The following is an 18,669-nucleotide window of genomic DNA, read 5'->3' on the forward strand; positions in this document are numbered from 1 at the left end:
GCGTCTTGCAATAAACCTGCACAAGCTAGATCAATTGTAACACACTTACCTTTCGCTTATAACTGCGAGGTCCCTCGCTGTGATGCCCCAACTAATACTGCAGATTTTCAGAAGCGAGGAAACGCACATCAAGTGCCAACTGAGGAGGCTTCAGTCATAGCATTCCCTCCCACACATCATCAAATAACTCTTGGAGTCAAAATCGTAGCAGGTCGACATGGGTTTATTTCTTGATATGGGCAGTTTTGCTAATACTTTTCTGTTGTCACGTTGCTTGCCTGAAAATTGCCCGAAGCGTGTTATTCTCGAATACATGTGTAACCATATATGCCGGGCACTTGCTCAGATGATCATGTCTCCGTCAGGGAGAACTGCCACCAGGTTCAGTCCTGAATACCACTCATGAGTTTGACCCGCAGTTTCCTATGTCCACTTCGGAGTCTGAGCTTGTAGGTGTAATGTTTGTGGAAAAGAACCTGTGTCCATAAAATCCACTCAGTACTGGCTGGTGCTGACAAGCGAACTGTGTATATTTTAAATGTGAAAAAACTGATATGGTGGAATACTGAAGTGAAAAGGAACTTATTACATATATTGACAGGCAATAAATACAATATGTCTGTCTGTCTACGTGACTTGCTTATTTCCCTCTGCTTTTTGTTGTTCTGATTATTTACTTATCCTCTGCAAACACATTGAATACAGTTTAAATGTGTGCATGATGTCTTTTTTGATGTCACCAGACCCATACACATGCATACTACGACATGCACACATACACACACACACACACACACAATCACACACTCTCTCTCTCTACCGCTCTGCTTTTATTGCACAAAGTACTGTGGTATAACGACCCATATTTCACGGGGAACTGTTAAGTATGGGGAATATTTCACAGTTCACTGAAAGGTAGCAGAAACGTGTTTATGTGCAAATAACTTTTGTGCTGTATATTGACTTTGCATGACATTTGACAGGCTGCACGCAAATTAAACCCAGAATCAGAATCTCATATTTCATGAAAGAGCCACAAGAGGGAAAGAGTTATAGGGGAAGGGCAAAAAACATAATTGATTTGCTAATAACTTTGACTCAGTTTCCAGTCTGCTAAGGCGGAGGATCGTCGCTCCACTACTCTGCAGCAGTAAAAGAAAGGAAACAAATAAAATGATAATAACGTGATGTTATTACCATTTTATTTTGTCCTCCTGCTGAGGCAGCTTTGCGTGAAGGGCAGAGTGGGGCAGGTGGGGCTTCAGAGCAGGGGGGAGTGGTAGAACCCTCCTAAGTAATGACTGTTTCGCCAGCCGTCTTGGGCCGCCTAAAACAGTGATGTGCCCTTTCCTTGTTCTCCATGCAGGCAGCATTACAGCCTGTGTGGAGAACATGCCCACCCTTCCAGCCCCTGGCTACGCGCCGTTTCACAGCGCTCAGACCAATCACAACGCTGCATTGCAGCGTTGTGATTGCTCAGGGGAGCCCGGCTGTTCTTCCTGTTCCTGGAGTCGGACGCAGGAGAGCAGGAGCAGAGATACGGGACCCAGCGACAAGGTAATGTTATTTATTTTTTACATTGCGAGACCCGCAACCCCCCCACAATTGCCCCGCTACCCATGAGCCGTGCCAGCCACCACTGTCAGTTTCATGCAACACATTTGAGAGACTCTTAGCATGCTTAGCATGCCCTTGATATTTTGAGTTTCTTGCAAAATTGTTAAGGATTTCACACTTAAAGGTGGTTGTCAAAATGTATTTATTACCTGGTAAATGTCATTCTGTTTATTGAATCTGTATGAAATGTTGCAGGCTGCTAGTAAGTTAAGGGCATCTCTAAGGGATTGGAGTGTGGCCCTGCAAAGTTAAACGTTTTTTTTAGATGAAACATTAAATGTGTTTTCCTGGTTGTCATATGGATACACGTTTTGGTGTGTAGTAGATTTGGTGGTTAATAATAAAGCCTTTGTATTATGTTGCAGGCTACTCTTGTTCTGCCCATCTGCTCTTGTTCTGCCCTGAGCAAATCCAGCTCGCAGCTAATCACACCAGTGCATGTAGCCTTTGGTCACATGCAACCAACCTGCCTTGCACGGGCAGACACAAATGCAGTTTGCAAGTTAAACCAAATTCTTGTATCTCAAGATTCATGTAACATTGTCAAATGGCACCAAAATTATTATCAAATTGAAGCTTTTTGACCCTTTGACTTTAACTTTAATCTTCTGCTTGAAGCCTATGGGCCCTACACATAGCATAACTTGAAATACCAATAAAAACAAAACTTGTATATTCCTGATGAATTTTGTGTGAATTTTGCAAAGGGTGCCAAAGTTATTAGCTAAAGAACATTTGCTGCCACCCTCTTTATCAATGTCCCCTTTGATAGATGTGCATAAAGTTCAACATAGCAAAAGTAATATAAACATGCACATTGCCCGCCAATTTAAATTCAGCTAGCTCTATAAAATGGTACCAAAGTTATAACAAATCCAACATTTTTTACCCCCCTTCTTCCCAGTTTTATTTCATTACCATAACGGCACTAGAACTGTGTTCTTGAGCATACATAGGAACAGAATGGTAAATGTGTAATATCGTCCAGGATTACCATTGAGAAGTCCTGGTGACATCATACATCACGAGGAGCTAAGATCAAGTTACTGCAAATCCCACCAGGACATATTACTTATATGTATGATTCACATTACATGTTTATATTTTGATAGTTTTCAAACAGGGAAATATTTATTGAACATTTTAAGTGGATATTGGAATGCACCCTTTGGTTCTCTTAAGTAACAACAGGACAATACATAATTATATAGATAGGAATGTAGAATTTGAGAGAAAAACACCATTTGCCTTGTAAAAAAAAACACAACGCTGCATTGCAGCGTTGTGATTGCTCAGGGGAGCCTGGCTGTTCTTCCTGTTCCTAGAGTCGGACGCAGGAGAGCAGGAGCAGAGATACGGGACCCAGCGACAAGGTAAAGTTATTTATTTTTTACATTGTGAGACCCGCGACACCCCCACAGTTGCCCCGCCACCCATGAGCCGTGCCAGCCACCACTGTCAGTTTCAGGCAAAACATTTGAGAGACTCTTAGCATGCTTAGCATGCCCTTGATTTTTTGAGTTTCTTGCAAAATTGTTAAGGATTTCACACTTAAAGGTGGTTGTCAAAATGTATTTATTACCTGGTAAATTTCATTCTGTTTATTGAATCTGTATGAAATGTTGCAGGCTGCTAGTAAGTTAAGGGCATCTCTAAGGGATTGGAGTGTGGCCCTGCAAAGTTAAACGTTTTTTTTAGATGAAACATTAAATGTGTTTGCTTGGTTGTCACATGGATACACGTTTTGGTGTGTAGTAGTTTTGGTGGTTAATAACAATGCCCAAGGTGGTGCACTTTACACAAAGCCTCTGCTTTTGTGGTTTATTCTGACCCCCTAGAAGGGTCGTTCAAAACACCCACTGGAGCGGTGAGGTACCAAAGTGTAAAGCCATAATCATAGGACTATGTTCACATCAGATTCAAGCCATTTCTCACACGGCAACCAAAATCTTTCTTCTTATTTGGTGATGATCTATCTAGTTTGATCGTGTATTTCACAGATCTAATCCAATCTGTTGTAGTCGGAGGAACATTTTTTATCTAATTTTTACAAATTTCCCTTCGGGCAAGTAAAATTAAATAAAACACTAGCTTATTTTTGTCAGCAGATATTAACTCACACTGTGCCGGAACCCCAAAGAAAACCAAGACTATGCTTACCTGAAGTTCCACTCCGAGTATTATAGAAATACTATTACTCACATTTGTCCAAAAGGATTGCATTACCGGACAGTCCAGGAACATGTGTATATCATCTACCTTTTCTTTAGCGCATTTTGGGCATTTCGGGGTGACACCCTTCCCCAATTTAGAAAGCTTTAAAGGTGTCCAATAGACCCTATTGATACAAAATAAATTGATTTCTCTTTGAGTTTGCGGCCTGCACCCTGGAATACAAGATGTTATAAGATACTTCCCATAAGTCTTCTAGCTGGATCACCGGCAAGCTCTTTTCCCACAACTCCGTCGGAAGTCACCCTCTGAAAGGTCTTTCAAAAGCCAGTACAGGTTTGCACCTCTTTCTTTCTTGCGACTTTCCTCATCAGTGTGGACTCCAGCTCATTTGAAGAACCAATGTCTACTCCAATTGCTTAATGGCAGCTTTCCAATTGGAGATATTTGAACCTGGATAATTTATTGTCCGTGATCTCCGACCACCTAACCCAAGAAAGTAGAGTTGCATCTTCGACTACCTATTTCTAACACATCACCCCCGCTTCCCTCAAGGGTGATGCTAAAGTATCCTTTGTCCATTCTGGGGAGCCAGGTGCGTTCCATATTGGTGCTAATGCACTGCAATGGTTGATTTTTAACGCTTTTCTGATTTTATACCACGTTGCAGCTAAACCATGCAGAATCTTGAGACGCACCTTTTTAAAGTATCAAGGATCTCCAAATTTATAGATAAAACCTTGCTCCCCTCACTTCACATCTAACAACATCACCTCTAACATTTTTCCAATGTCTGAACCGTCTGGTTCGTTCAATAACATTTTCCCATTCCTTATGAGAAAAACCCATGCATTATAGGATAAATCTGGTAGACACAGACCTCCCCTTATCTTTCTTTCTGCGCAACTTTTTCCATGAGATCCGTATGCCTTTTGAGGCCCAAATAAAACTACTTATCTTGGACTGTAGTTTCTTGAGCCATTCCTCTCTAAAAACCAAGTAGATGTTCTGGAATATAAAGATGAGTTTCGGGAAGATCATCATTTTTATTAAGTTGACTCTTCCAATAATTGTCAACGATAAGTGTGACCACTTTGCTAATGACTTACAGATCTCTTTACTAACTCTTTCAAAGTTTATTTCCGGGATTCTCTCGATGTTTTGTGAGACCCTGGTACCCAGATATCTCATCTCAGTTTTCATATTCCCTTGTTGTGCATTCATATTCCAGGCCATTATCTCTGTTTTTGTTTTATTCACTTCATAGCCTGAAATACACCCAAATTGAGAGGTCAGATCGTACAACACAGGGACCGAGGTGGACAGGTTTGAAGTATACACCATTAAATCATCGGCATACAAGGCCACCTTTTTCTCACAGCCACTGTGTCTAAAAGGGGATATTTTACATTCTTGTCTCATTTTCACTGCTAAAGCCTCTATATATATATTAAAAAGAAGAGGGCACAGGGGGCACCCTTGTCTGGTTCCCCTTGAAAAACTTAAAGGGGGCAGATAAATTCCCGTTCACCAAGACCTTAGCTGTTGGGGATTAATATATCAGATACACAGTCCTACAGACGTTCTTACCCAGATTACACTGCCTCAATACTTTCTGAAGGTAGGGCGAATTTACCCTGTCAAAGGCTTTTGTGGCATCTAAGGTGATGATGGCCAGGGGTATTTTATGGAGCGTGGATACGTTTATTGCCCCAATTAGGTTGCAAGTTAAATTCTGAATCCCCCTCCCCCTGACAAAACCTTTTTGATCCCCCACCACCCTGTTCAACCTTTCTGCTAAAAGTTTGGCAAAGATTTTATCATTGCAATTAAGCAACGAGATGGGTCTGTAAGAGTCACAAACATTGGGCGGTTTTGCTGGTTTGAGGATCAGCGTGACTATAGCTTTATTCCAGGATGCTGGCATGTCTCTTCCTTCCTCAAATATGTGTGAAAACAGCTCCTCCATTACTGGGATGAGAACCTCGCTCAAACATTTATAAAGCTCAGCCGGTATCCCATCTAGACCTGCCCCTTTACCAGACTTCCCAGCCATATGGATATTGTCAGCGTCCCCTTCATTGATTTTACGCAGAACATCTTGACCCAGCCAGACCTCTACATCTTCTTCAATAACTTCCAAACACTCCTGGTACACATTTTCAAAATGGTTATGGAAGGCCTCTTCTATTTCTTCACTGGTCTGGTTGTAAGGGAGTTTCCAGATACACCTAAGTTCTTTTATAATTCCTCTTGCTTGATCGTTCTTAGTTTTCCAGGCTAGGAGTTTTCCACACCCTTCCCCATATTCAAAATGAGCGCATTTACCCACTTGCAACCGTTTCCTTAATCTCTCTGCAATCACCCCGGCTAGTTCCAACCTAAGAGTCTGGAGAGATGTTTGTATGGACCCTGATTCCTTTTCAACTCCTGAGGCTGATAACTGCTGTTCCAACCGCTGGATGTTCTGTTCTATTTCCCTGACTTCACCTCTATTTTCTTCTGTTTGACTACCTGCAAAGACGTTATACACCCCCTTAGAAAGGCTTTATAAGAGTCCCATACAACCCCCAATGGGGCACTATCAAGATTAATCACAAAGAACTCCAGAGTCTCAATAACCAAACTTCTCAATCACTAACTCATCCATTGTTCACCTCCTCTGTGTTACCTTAGCTGGCAAATCCAAAACTAGGGTTATTGCAGAATGGTCTGATAAATGTACACCTAAATGCTTAGCATCTTTCGCCCATCTTTTCAGATCTTGATCTATTAAGAAGAAGTCTAATCTTGATTGGTGGCCATACTTATTATTAAAAGTAAAACCCCTTTTGGTACCCATTTTATCTCTCCATATATCCAAACAACCTAGCTGTTTCATAGAAGACTTTAATAAGGACCCCATCTTACTATTCAGTATTGCTCTACTCTTCGATTGAACGGTTCAAATCAGGATCTAACATTACATTGAAATCCCTGCTAAGATAATAAGGTCAGAAAAGCTTACTAACTCAGTGAGTAATCCTCTAAAAGAAATAGGGTCATCTATATTAGGTCCGTAATACCCAACCAAAGTAAATTTATGATGGTGGCACCTACTTTTAGCTATAACCCATCTACCCATCCTGTCTACTCTACTATCTTCTATTATAATATGTGGGTTCCTCTTGACCAGAGTTGCCACTCAGATTTAAAAAGGATTCTCATTTCTATGTCCCTCCTATACTTGACTCTTAGCCCGTTCACATGCCAAGATAGGATCTTCAACTAGGCACTTTGGTCACTCATCGATTGTGCCAAGTTCTTTCTACACACAGGGCACCAGAAACCATGCTAAGGCGAACAGGACATATATTTGTTTTATTTTTTCTCACTGCTCCCCACCCAGTGACCCCTGCCCCTCCCAAACCCCCCTGTGACACCCACCCCAGAGAACCCTCCTTTCCCCTCCTCAATGGCCCAAACCTAGGCCTATGGGACACCGCCCCTGGAGTCAGAAGAATAAATAATACCTTACAACTTTTTACTGCATTCTACTGCTTTCATTTGTTTACTTAGCCTAAGAATATCTAAAATAGTGACAGATTTAAAGAGAGAGGCAGTCAATTTCCTACCCAGATTCCTCTAACTTATCCCTGCCACTGAAATGGATTGTAGGGATTTCTCCGCATCTTCCAACCACCAAAAAAGTCTGCATTTTGTTGTTGTACTTTACCCGTAATGTCGCGGGTAATTTTAACTACGCAGTGGTGCCTAGCTTTTTCAAAGGGTAGAGCAGTTTCCCTAGCTCCCTTTGTTTGTTTGCAGTAATTGATGACACATCTGATCTTATTTTGAAGCTAATACCAGTTAGTGACTTCATTTTTAAAGCTTTGACAAGGATTTCTTCTTTTATCGTATACGCATGGAAGTGAATTAAGATCTTCCTGGGTTTTGTTTTATTTGGGGTTAACCTAAACGGATCTCTGTGGACCCTCTGAATGTCTGCCATAAGATCTTGTTCCGTGCAGTCAGCTTGAGTTCCTGCTTTGATCAATCTGACCACAAATTGTTTTAGGTTATCCCCCTCTGCCCCCTCGGGAATCTTTAACCAACGGTTATTTCTTCTTTGAGTATTTACGAGGGATTCCAGGTTTTCTTGAATGCCCACTCCATTTTCCTTTAACAGTGTGATCTCTTTCTTATTTTCCTTAGTTTGGGAGGTTAGCTCCTTCACTGTTGTTTCAAGGGCTGAAGTTCTAGCTTCCAGGACATCCAATTTATTTTCCAGTTTCTCACATGCTGACCTAATCTCTGTCTGATTTGTTTTCGAGATCTCGAATCTACTCCTGACTTCTGTTGTTAGCAGCTGAATCAGGTCTGAGACTGACATAGGTGCTGTCTTAGCTGATGGTCTGACCCTCAAATCAGAACTTAATGTCTGACTCTGGCTATTATCCCCTGATTGTAAATCCCTCTGCACTTCAACCTGTGGGAGTGGGAGACTCATAACTGTATCCTGACGCACACCATCCGTCATCTGCACATCAAGGGTAACCCCTTCCAAGATCTATAGGTTGTCCACCAAAACTTGGAACCTATTGAGGCTAAAAATAGTCTCTGTCTTTCTTTTTGGCGACCACGGGGTGCTACTTGGGGGAGAGATACCTGAATTTTTCAATATTAAAGTTTTTGGCATTACTTTAAAAAAGTTTCTTAATGAGGGGGTGACCTTTAATTTATGCGGTTGGGGAGGCACCAAGGCCCCTTCCTTGGTTTCCCCCTTTTGGGGCTTACCCACTCCTCAGCCTCAGCCTGATCTATCTGAGTATTTACAGATTTTCTCACTCTTGCGTGCTTTTATAGTCGATTAATGAAGGTCCTGTGACTAGCCCTGTAACTGCGCTTCTTAAAGCATATCTACGTTGCTGTAAAATACTTGCTATCGTCTCCCCCTCTGCCGTTAAATTTGGTGTTGACCATCAAAATGTTGCCTTGTTACTCCTGGGGGGTTTTACCGTTCCCCCTTGAATTTATCCTCAGATGTTTCACTGAGGTAGCACTTTCCTTGTGTTTCCTGCTGCTCTCCTGCAGAGATCTCTCCCCCCTACCTATGTCCCTGGGACTGCTTTCGGAGTCCTTCAGGTCCCCTCCTGATTCTCTGGAGAAGCCTGCTGCACTTGTGCAGCCCCTACCCCTACTACCCCGGACAGGAATTCGCATGACCGCTCTCCACCCACTGCCTAGCTTGAGCGCCGCATGGGACCACCGCAGATCCCGACAGTCCCAGCCAGTTAGTTGCGCGGCCACCACTGCCACCTCCGAATCTGTTGCCGCCGTGGTCAAAAGCGGCGTGAAAGCAATGTCCCTCCTCTTGAATCGCTCCTGTCACTGGTAAGTGATTGCTTCAGTTCCTAGTCATATATTCTCTATTTACTGCATTACTGCAAGCGGGAAAGGCTTCCGACTCCAGGAGCCTCCGCTACCTGCCGCTAGTTGGCTGCCATGTTCCCCCCTCCCCTCACCAAGTTTGTTCTTGCTGACTTTTGTACCTTGTCTTGCCACATATTATAGATAACCCTGCTGCATAATCTTACTGGCCCTCACAACGGTAAATGGTATGGCACACTCAGTAGTCTGGCCTAACATTAAAGCATTTAGTTTATTACATGTTGAAAGGACCATCTGTCCACATAATTCACCAACAATCCGATTTGGCCCACAAGCACCATGTTACCTACCTCATGAACATTCTGGAATCTTCTTGGCTGCCATTTTGAATCCAGAGCCTATAAAAGTCACACCCACCTGCTACTCCCTGCTTGGCAATCAGTAACTCAGCAGTAGCAGAAGCAAGCTCCTGTTCAGTTGTTTGACTTACATGAGCAATCTTGTCCAGCTTCCCGGAACAACTTCAGTCTTCCTCCTGAGTTTCCAGTCTTCCTAGTGGAAAACATCCCAACGTCCCCAGTCTTCACCAATTCTTTCACAACAAAACCTACGAAAGAAAAGACTCAGATGAGTACAAGTTGTCATAAGCTACAGTATGCACCCTTCATATCTCATTTTACTAGAAATAGGTCAGATTAACCTTTGTTTTAAGAGAACATTCATGAGAGATTATGTGAGGCTAAGCTTGATTGTTTGAGAAGGTCGCTGTGACAGGACCAGGATTTTAAAACCCTGGTCCTGTCACAGAGCTAACAACTCTTTAGCGCCATTGAGAGTGCAAGGTTGTACGCGCCAAGAGACAAAGCCGCATCCGGGGAAACCACAAGTACCAAGTCCAGAGTTCGAATCTACAGTGAAAAAACACTTTGAGGTTGGACATTCATACTTGCCCAGCAGTTAAGGGTGGGGAGGGTTGCTCATACACAATTTAATCAAAACAAAACAGACAGTGAGATAAAAGGTGGGAGCAACGTCACCAAGCAGAGCGGTGTGAAGGGACACAGCAGCACAGCCACATGCCGAAGCAGTTCTCTTACCTTTTCTTTCATCCAATTTCCCCTCCTACCCCTCAGTGATTAAGTGTATCCAACGCTTGATCTTGAGAGCACAGTTGGGCATCTGAAATCAGGCATTGTTCAACTCTGTCACTGGAATAATGGATCTCAGGTTAGTCAATCTGGAGAATTTACAGGCTAACCAGCCTCTGACAGAACCAACTTATATCACGTTGTTTCAGAAATCTTTGACCAGCTTTGGGGTGTTACCCCTCATCAGCCGACGAGCTTGAATCCAATGGCACAGCGAGCAAGGGACCTACTTCTGGGCATACCCATCCCACTTAACGAGACAAATACAGCAGCAACAAATGATGGATGAAATGCTGGATGAATCAAATATTCACCCCCAGTCAAGAGATCTAGGTGAAATCCATCATTCTTTTGCTCACTACGCCACCCCAGTTTGGACCCAGCCATAAGCAAATCAGTCTTGACCCTGCTCCTCATGGGAACAGTCCAGCCCGAACTGCTAAGCTGAGTCCTTCCTGGACCAGAAACAAGCATCCTGGGACCAGTTTCTGGGTATTACCCCTCATCAGCCAGGCTAGCCTGAGTCCAGTGCTACAACGAGCAAGGGACCCACATCTGGGCATACCCATCCAACTTAGAGCGAAAAGTGCAGCAGCAACAAATGATGGACAGAATGATGAATGACTCAAACATTTACCCCCAGTCAAGAGAACTGGGTTACATCCATCATTCTTTTTTCTCATTATGCTACCACATTTTGGACCCAGCCATATGCAAATAAGTCTTGACCTTGCTCCTCTGGGGAATAGAAAGCAAAAAAGTCCCTCACAACACTATGATAAAATCACAAACTAAATATTGCTGGTGGTCAAGAGATTACTATTCAAGGACATGACAGTTAATTGTTATCATAAGATCAACATTACTATAAAATTTTCAAAAAATCATACGTTTGCATAGTTGTTTATTAGATATGATTATATACACAATAACATTAAAAACAATATCATATAAAAACATTTCATTAAAAATACATCATTATGAGAAAACCGATGTATGCTGATTGGATTTCTGCAGTTTAGGCTGATGTGCCTTCTTTTTTATATAGGTCGTCCCCGGGGAGGGTTACTATACATCCGCTTTTGCTGGTTTTTGATTATCATCTGGTAAAATAACCGCGGCCTTCCTGCAGCCAGTATACTGCTTCCGGGTTAGGATAACAGAACAGAAACAATCATCCTGGCTCGGTTTTCGGGGTATAACCCCTCATCAGCCAGGCTAGCTTGAATCCAGTGGCACAGCGAGCAAGGGATCCATGTCTGGGCATACGCAGCCCACTTAGGGCGAAAAGTGCAGCAGTAACAAATGATGTATGGAATGCTGAATGAATCAAAAATTCACCCTCAGTCAAGAGATCTGGGTTAAATCCATTGTTCTTCTGCTCACTATGCCACCACAGTTTGGACCCAGCCCTATGAAAATCAGTCTTGACCCTGCTCCTCACTGGAACAGTCCAGCCCGAACTGCCAAGCTGCGTCCTCCCTGGACTGGAAACAAGCATCCTGGGATCAGGTTCTTGGTATTACCCTTCATCAGCCAGGCTAGCTTGAATCCAGTGGCACAGTGAGCAAGCGGCCCACGTCTGGCATACCCATCCCACTTAGGGCGAAAAGTGCAGCAGCAACAAATGATGGATGGAATGCTGAAAGAATCAAACATTCACCCACAGTAAAGAGATCAGGGCTAAATCCATAATTTTTTACCTCACCACACCACCCAATTTTGGACCCTTCCCTATGCAAACCAGTCTTCACCCTGTTCCTCATGGGAACAGTCCAGCCTGATCTGCCAAGCTGGGTGCTCCCCGAACCGGAAACAAGCATCCTGGGACCAGTTTCGGGGTATTACAACTCAGCAGCCAGGCTAGCTTAAATCCAGTGGAACAGCGAGCAAGGGCCTGTTCAGCATTCTGTCCATCAAATTTTTTTTTGCATTTGTAACCCCGAGTGGGACAGGTATGCCCAGATGTGGACCCCGTGCTCTTCATGGCACTGGAGACCACTGCCTTCTCTTAAAAAATGTTGGCGCCCACATTCACAATCGGGAAAGGGTCCCTTGGGTATCCCTTTCCAGTTTGCCGCTGGGTTACCGCCTCCTTCACGGAATCGGTAAAGTATGAATGTTTTCCGACTGCATTCCGGCCGTGAAACATTCATAAATGCCCCTGTGACTCGCTATTAAGAAGGAACGCCCTTGGCATGCCCCTTCCTAATTGCGACTAGCAAACCCTTTTTGTGAGTAGGGAATTGGGTACTGACTTGCAAAATAGTGTTAGTGCATGCCAGAAGCCGTTTTAGCAGTCACAAACTTCCAGATTCTCCATTTGCGATCACTTAAAATGGTTGTACATCTGGCCCCTAGATTCTAGATCTTGGATCTTAAAGGCAGGTAAGCCCAGTGCCCCTTCAAAATTGTTAAGTAAATTGTGGAATTAGGATACTAGATATTATGTACCAAACAGTAATGCAGGTGGATTCCAACAAATAGGCTAAAATAATTAGACATCTTTGCCTATTGTAGAGATGGTCAAAAATATTAATATATTTGCACAATCTTCAAGCAATGCACTCCTTGGTATGTAGATTAAACTACACAATGAACCAATACAATTAAAAGTGGTCCCCATAGTCCTGTGGTGATATGAATGAACATTAGAATTGGATCGGGCAGATCTCTTTGGATGTATGACACATTGTTTTCGGAGAACTCTGTTTATATAATGTTTAAATGTCTTGGAAGTCAGAGAAGAGTCGGTGTACCTGCCACGGAACCTATACTCTCTCATAGCAGCGCAAAGCAGGAGACTGTTCTATGGCGTAATCTGCTGTGCAGAAGGAATAGAGTCTTGTGGATTCACTAGAGATTCTAGTGGAAGGGTTTACAGGCTGTCCTCAGGTCTTTGAAGCTAAAATTCAGTTCCAGCAGATGCCTTTCTTTAATCACCATCGAGGTTGGGCAAATTGTAGTCCTTTGTTCCCTGACCACTTGTCACCAGTGATTTCTGTAAAATAGAGTGGGTCTGGAAGAATAAATCCGACAAGCAGTTTATTCATCTGTACAATAGTTTTGGTTGACATCAACTGCTGCATGACTAACCTCGATAGGTTCCTGAGCGATGACGCTTGTTCCTTGTGATACTGGATTAATGTCAGGGAGATCGGTCAGTATATCTATCCACCCAGTAGCTCGCGCTCCTCAAATAAACGCACTCAGGCTATGCCAGGGTCCTAGCAGTGGCCAGGCTTACACAGTCATGTGACCAAAAGCAACTTTGCGGCAACAGCGAGGTAGAATATGGTTCCACTGAAATCATTGCACATTTCTAAAACGCTTCTTAAACATTAATATTTCATGTCTCCCAATGTTTTTTTATGATTGTATGTTTTCATAGTGTGTGTGTTTCCCCTTTCTGCTTGTGCTAGAAATGCAAGGTTTGTAAAGCATCTTTGGTTTTGAAGACATTCTCTCCTCATCGGCTCTATTTTTAACACTTCCTGGTAAGAATAGACAGAAGGGGATCACAATGCAAACAGATAATTGGGCAATCCAAGGGGCTGGAGGATGCTCATACTGGGGTGGAGGGGGGAGAGCTCGTTGAAGGCCATGCATTTCCATGGTGCGCTAAAAGCAAAATAAACACAATGGTTCCTGGGTGTCAGTAGTGGTCGTTCAATCAGAAACAATGTGAAACAGAAATCGTATTGGCTGGTATAAGCACAGGAATAAAGAAAGCCATTGAATAATGAGCAGGGAAATTAGATGGACAAGTAAGTCATCCAATCATGAGCAAAGGTCTTTAACTGTCGACCACAAAAAACATGGTGGAATGGAAAATCACCAAATCTGGAATCACACAAAGGCCAGTTTATTCACCATACGTTTTCAGGTTTGCTGTATAATCAGACCAAACTTTTTCCAAAGCTTTAAATTAAAATTTTAAATTTATGTGGAGAGGAAAACACCAAAACCCACGGACATTGATGAATTCACTAAATTAAGAATGTGTGCGAATCCGGCTTGCCTGACAGGAGCTAATGACGATGCATCACTTGCCCTACGAGAAGAAATTAAAACTTCTGCTGTACAAATATCACTCTGCATACAGATTTAGCATTTTCTTCATTATATCCTATTTCTTAGACTAAGTCATTTTGTAGCATAATATTTAAGAACATTCCGTTATTTATGTTGATATTGTCAACATAATTTTTAAGCAGCTAAACTATAAAATTAAAATTAAAGTATCACTGATCAGAATCAGTGACCTGGGCATTTGCAGTAAAATGCATTCAGTTATTTCAATAAATTCTAATTATTTTGTTTGCATGGCTCTTGCCTTCAACACTATAAAATACTTCATACAGATGACAAAACACAATTAATTCCAAGTTAGCTTAAAATCGTTATTTGTAGATTAATTTACATTGCGTATAACTTCTAATATAAAATACTTTAATAAAATGTAGCTGCCCGATCCCTAGTTAGAGACTGGAGGCTATCATTATGCATCAAAACCTTTTATTACTCCCCACAACAATTAAAGGCGTAGACATTCCAGAACAATGAACAGCAGTCTTCATAAACATCCCAATATTTCAGATCTTTCTAGTTTGCTTCTCCCAGACAACTAGGTATTATTCATTTTTCACTTATGATGCTTCTGCTTGTGTGGGCAGCGTATGATTCATTACTTGTGAGTGTCCTTTTCCAATTTATGGAAACATGGCTTGGATGCTTACTGTTGGGTGAGAACAACAAAGATTGGATTTTGTGTTGCTTTAAAAGGAAAAATATGGATTCTCAGACTTTCGTAGAATAGGTTTTATCAATGATTGGAATTATATCCGAGGCTTACTGTCAGGTGTTTGGTAACTGGATTGAGCGTAATTGGGATTTCTATTTGCCGTCATGCGCTGCTTTAGTGTGTCCTTTGTTTTTACGTTGAGCATCAGCACATGGGATGTTTGCAAGACCTGTTGTATTTACTAAAAGGACTGTGATCCCGCCTACTACTTACCATAGGTTGAATCCAGCATCGCTCCTCTTTGCTGCCTCCTAATTAATTCAGGGACCCGATATTTCATTTCCATTTCTAGTTCAAGAGCACCGCTCAGGTACAGATTAGTTTGACTTGAGTAGTGCCTCTCCGCTGAAGCAGGTGCTATTTATTCCACCGCCGGTGGCATTTTACCTGTCTGTCCCTTCGGCCCCAACTATTTCAGTAAGTGCTTTTTCCTTTTATGCAAACTCTGTTGTAGTTTTGTATTTATTTAATTATATCTGTTTGCGTGTGCGGCCGCACTTCAATGTAATCAGTGGCACACTCTTCACAAATATGCGGTTCGCGCAATGTTCTTTAATTATTTACATTGAGCACTTCTAAAAAGTGCCTGCTCCTTTAAACCCTAGCTTGCGTGTAATTGCTGTATTTTCACCCATTCCTCTTCCCCTTTCCCATGCTGGATTTGTCCAGGCCCCCGGTAGCAGCAGCTCCTCGCCCTCCCTGTGGCTGATGAACATGGGGGACTCCTGTGACCCACAGCACCCTACAGAGTAAGTATCTGCACCAGGTTTCCCAACCCTCCACAGTTTAAAAAAACAGAACACGCTGTGTTCCTGGCACTCCTCGCGATAAAAAAAAAATATGTGCATCTGTATTTTTGTGGGATGAGGGAATCTTGCAGATTGTTTTAAGACGACTTTTTCAATTTATTTTCAATGGCTTCCTGAAAGTGCACAGGCCAGTCAACCCCCGCTTGCTTACAGACACAGTGTGGAAGAGATCGGCCACCCTATGACCAAACCAGGAATCCAGGGTACGTTCAAGCATGCACGGGTGTCTCCCCTTATTTGTGCTAAGTTCTGGATACGCCACAGCTTGTAAAAGGTTTATAATTTTAACAAGTGCCATTGTTCAACCCACCTTTTCAGTCCTCAAGTTAGAGAGGTCAATAATTTCCTGAAAATCTTCCGGTTCCGGGTTTAACTAGTATAGTAAGTTCGGACGGTTTGCAATCAAAAATCTGTCTTGTCGGCCATCATTTGTATGATGGAAAGTACCTGTGCGTATAAAAAAAAGGAAAACAAACACGTTTCCACCTTTTGTTCTAAATTCAGGACAAATGCATGATACCCGCCCTTCTAGGAGTTTCAGGTTTCAGTGCAAATTTATAGTGAAGTCGAGTACTCATTTATTTAATATATGTAGAATGATACCAAACGGGTAACCAAATTTAGTGCTACATTTCATAAGACACAATGTCAAGATGTAGCTAAATGAGTTTGCCAAATACTAAGAAAACCTGATGGGATTTATCCAAGGAACGAAGGTGCAGAAGCAAAGGATGACCAAAACGCCTTGGAAAGGTAGCAGACAGCACAGTGTTTCTTCATAGCTTCAGGCAAAGCATATCTGCCACTATAACTGAAGCTCTTGTGGTCACAAGCTCACCTTTGTGATATAATCAGCTTTTCGAGACAAGGCACATACTCCCTAGGACTGTGCCCTGAACAGCTCAAGAGAGGGTGACATTTTGATTTCAACCACGTTTTATTTCTTGAAGTTGAGGATTGCTGCACCAAGGTTATAAACTAAAATGTGTACACACCCACACACTGTTTTGTCCACAAGCATACCTCTTTACATATATTGTGAATAATTCCTTTAAGACAACTATCCATTAAAATAAAAAACATTCTCTTTGACTAAGGTGCATGAGCGAGCAAACAACTCTAAATTCTAAACATCAGTAATGTACATTTTTTATCAAACTTGGCAACAAAGTACACACTTGAAAAATGGCAAACAAAATCGCTACAAATATGCCCTACTACGGAATCGTTACAAACTTCCGACTTCCTACATCCCAGAAGTCGTCAAACAACATGGAACGCAACGCGACTCAACATAGAGCGTTAATACATAAACCAATACTTATCCAACATCCACAATTAATAATCCATATTCGAAATCAATAAGCAATAATCAAATCTATAAGCAATAATCACCAAACCAATGCAATAAAACCATCTTTCTGCTACCAGAAAAACTGATCCAGCGCGACTGAAAGAGAGAGTCGGGGAAAAAGAGAGCAAATTTACAACTATCCTTCCTGCATCGCAGACCCGACGTCACACTAGCTCATTCACACATGCATTCATTGGTGGGGCCCATAACACCAACACTCATACGTTTCCTCTCACGAGTCTGCACACAGAAGGGATGATGATTACGTGCTGGACATGTGGGTGGGGTACCTTATAACCTATAGTGAAAGAAAAGTTACTTTACAAAATATACATTAACATTCGCCACCTATAGATTCCTAATCCTAAACATCAAGGCACTCCGCCCACTTGGTCGACAGACCAATTAGTTGGATTGGTTGATGGTGATTTAGAACCAGCTAAAACACATTTAAGACTCAGAATCCTTAATTCTCTTTAACGAAGAACCACAAACTCATAATTTCTGTTAATCAATTTTTTTTATCTAAAATTTCATTGTAATTAATATTAGCATTTGTCTCTTCAAAAGTTTAGAATTTCTAGATCAATTTAGTTAAATCACAGAACATCATATTTACCTATTCTGGCTATCTGGGTTTTCTCTAATTCATTTGCTCTGCATAACCAAATTTTGTCGTTAAATTGTCCAAATAAGCAGGCCAGAGCTCAGAGTCCGAAAGTCCTTTACTCAGCACGTTACAGTCCGAAAGATCGTCAAAGGACCAGAAGTCGTGCCAGCATCCGTCATCGCCTGTGGGGTCAAAGAGAGTGTGCAGTCATAGTAACCGCCGAATGTGTTAACCCCTCCCTATTCTACTACTCTTTTTATAATAAATTTCGGGATAACATGAAACATTTTTGGGGCGGAGAATGATTTCTATTGGTTGGAGGCAAACATCCGATTTTTGGACAGTCCACGTTCACATGGATTTTGCTGATACGTTTCTGGTGATGATTCAGTACTGATTGTTGCAAAGCTTCGTCTTCTATTTGTATGAATCCATTGTTCTTTTATAGCAGTTTCTGATGTCCGGGGTCTTGGCAGTCCACCAATATCCTATCCTTGACAGGGACAGGGTGTATAGAGGTTGTTAGGAAGTTCACGGAGCCATCCGAGTCTGCGCAGTAGACTTCGCGTTTCAGAAAACGGTGGCCACTTCTGAACTCGGTTTCTGCCACCATATTGCGATAGGCCCAAATGTCAACTTAAGCGAAACAAACACAAAAGAATAATTAATACAAAGAAATGATGCTTCTAATGTTATACCCTTACTAATCCCTTTATATATTAGTATTTTTCTAGCATATAGCGACATTTAAAGCAATATATTCACCTTTACGGTCCTCCACGAAG

Source organism: Triturus cristatus, chromosome 2_2 (genome assembly GCF_964204655.1).
Source record: "Triturus cristatus chromosome 2_2, aTriCri1.1, whole genome shotgun sequence".
Taxonomy (NCBI): Eukaryota; Metazoa; Chordata; class Amphibia; order Caudata; family Salamandridae; genus Triturus; species Triturus cristatus.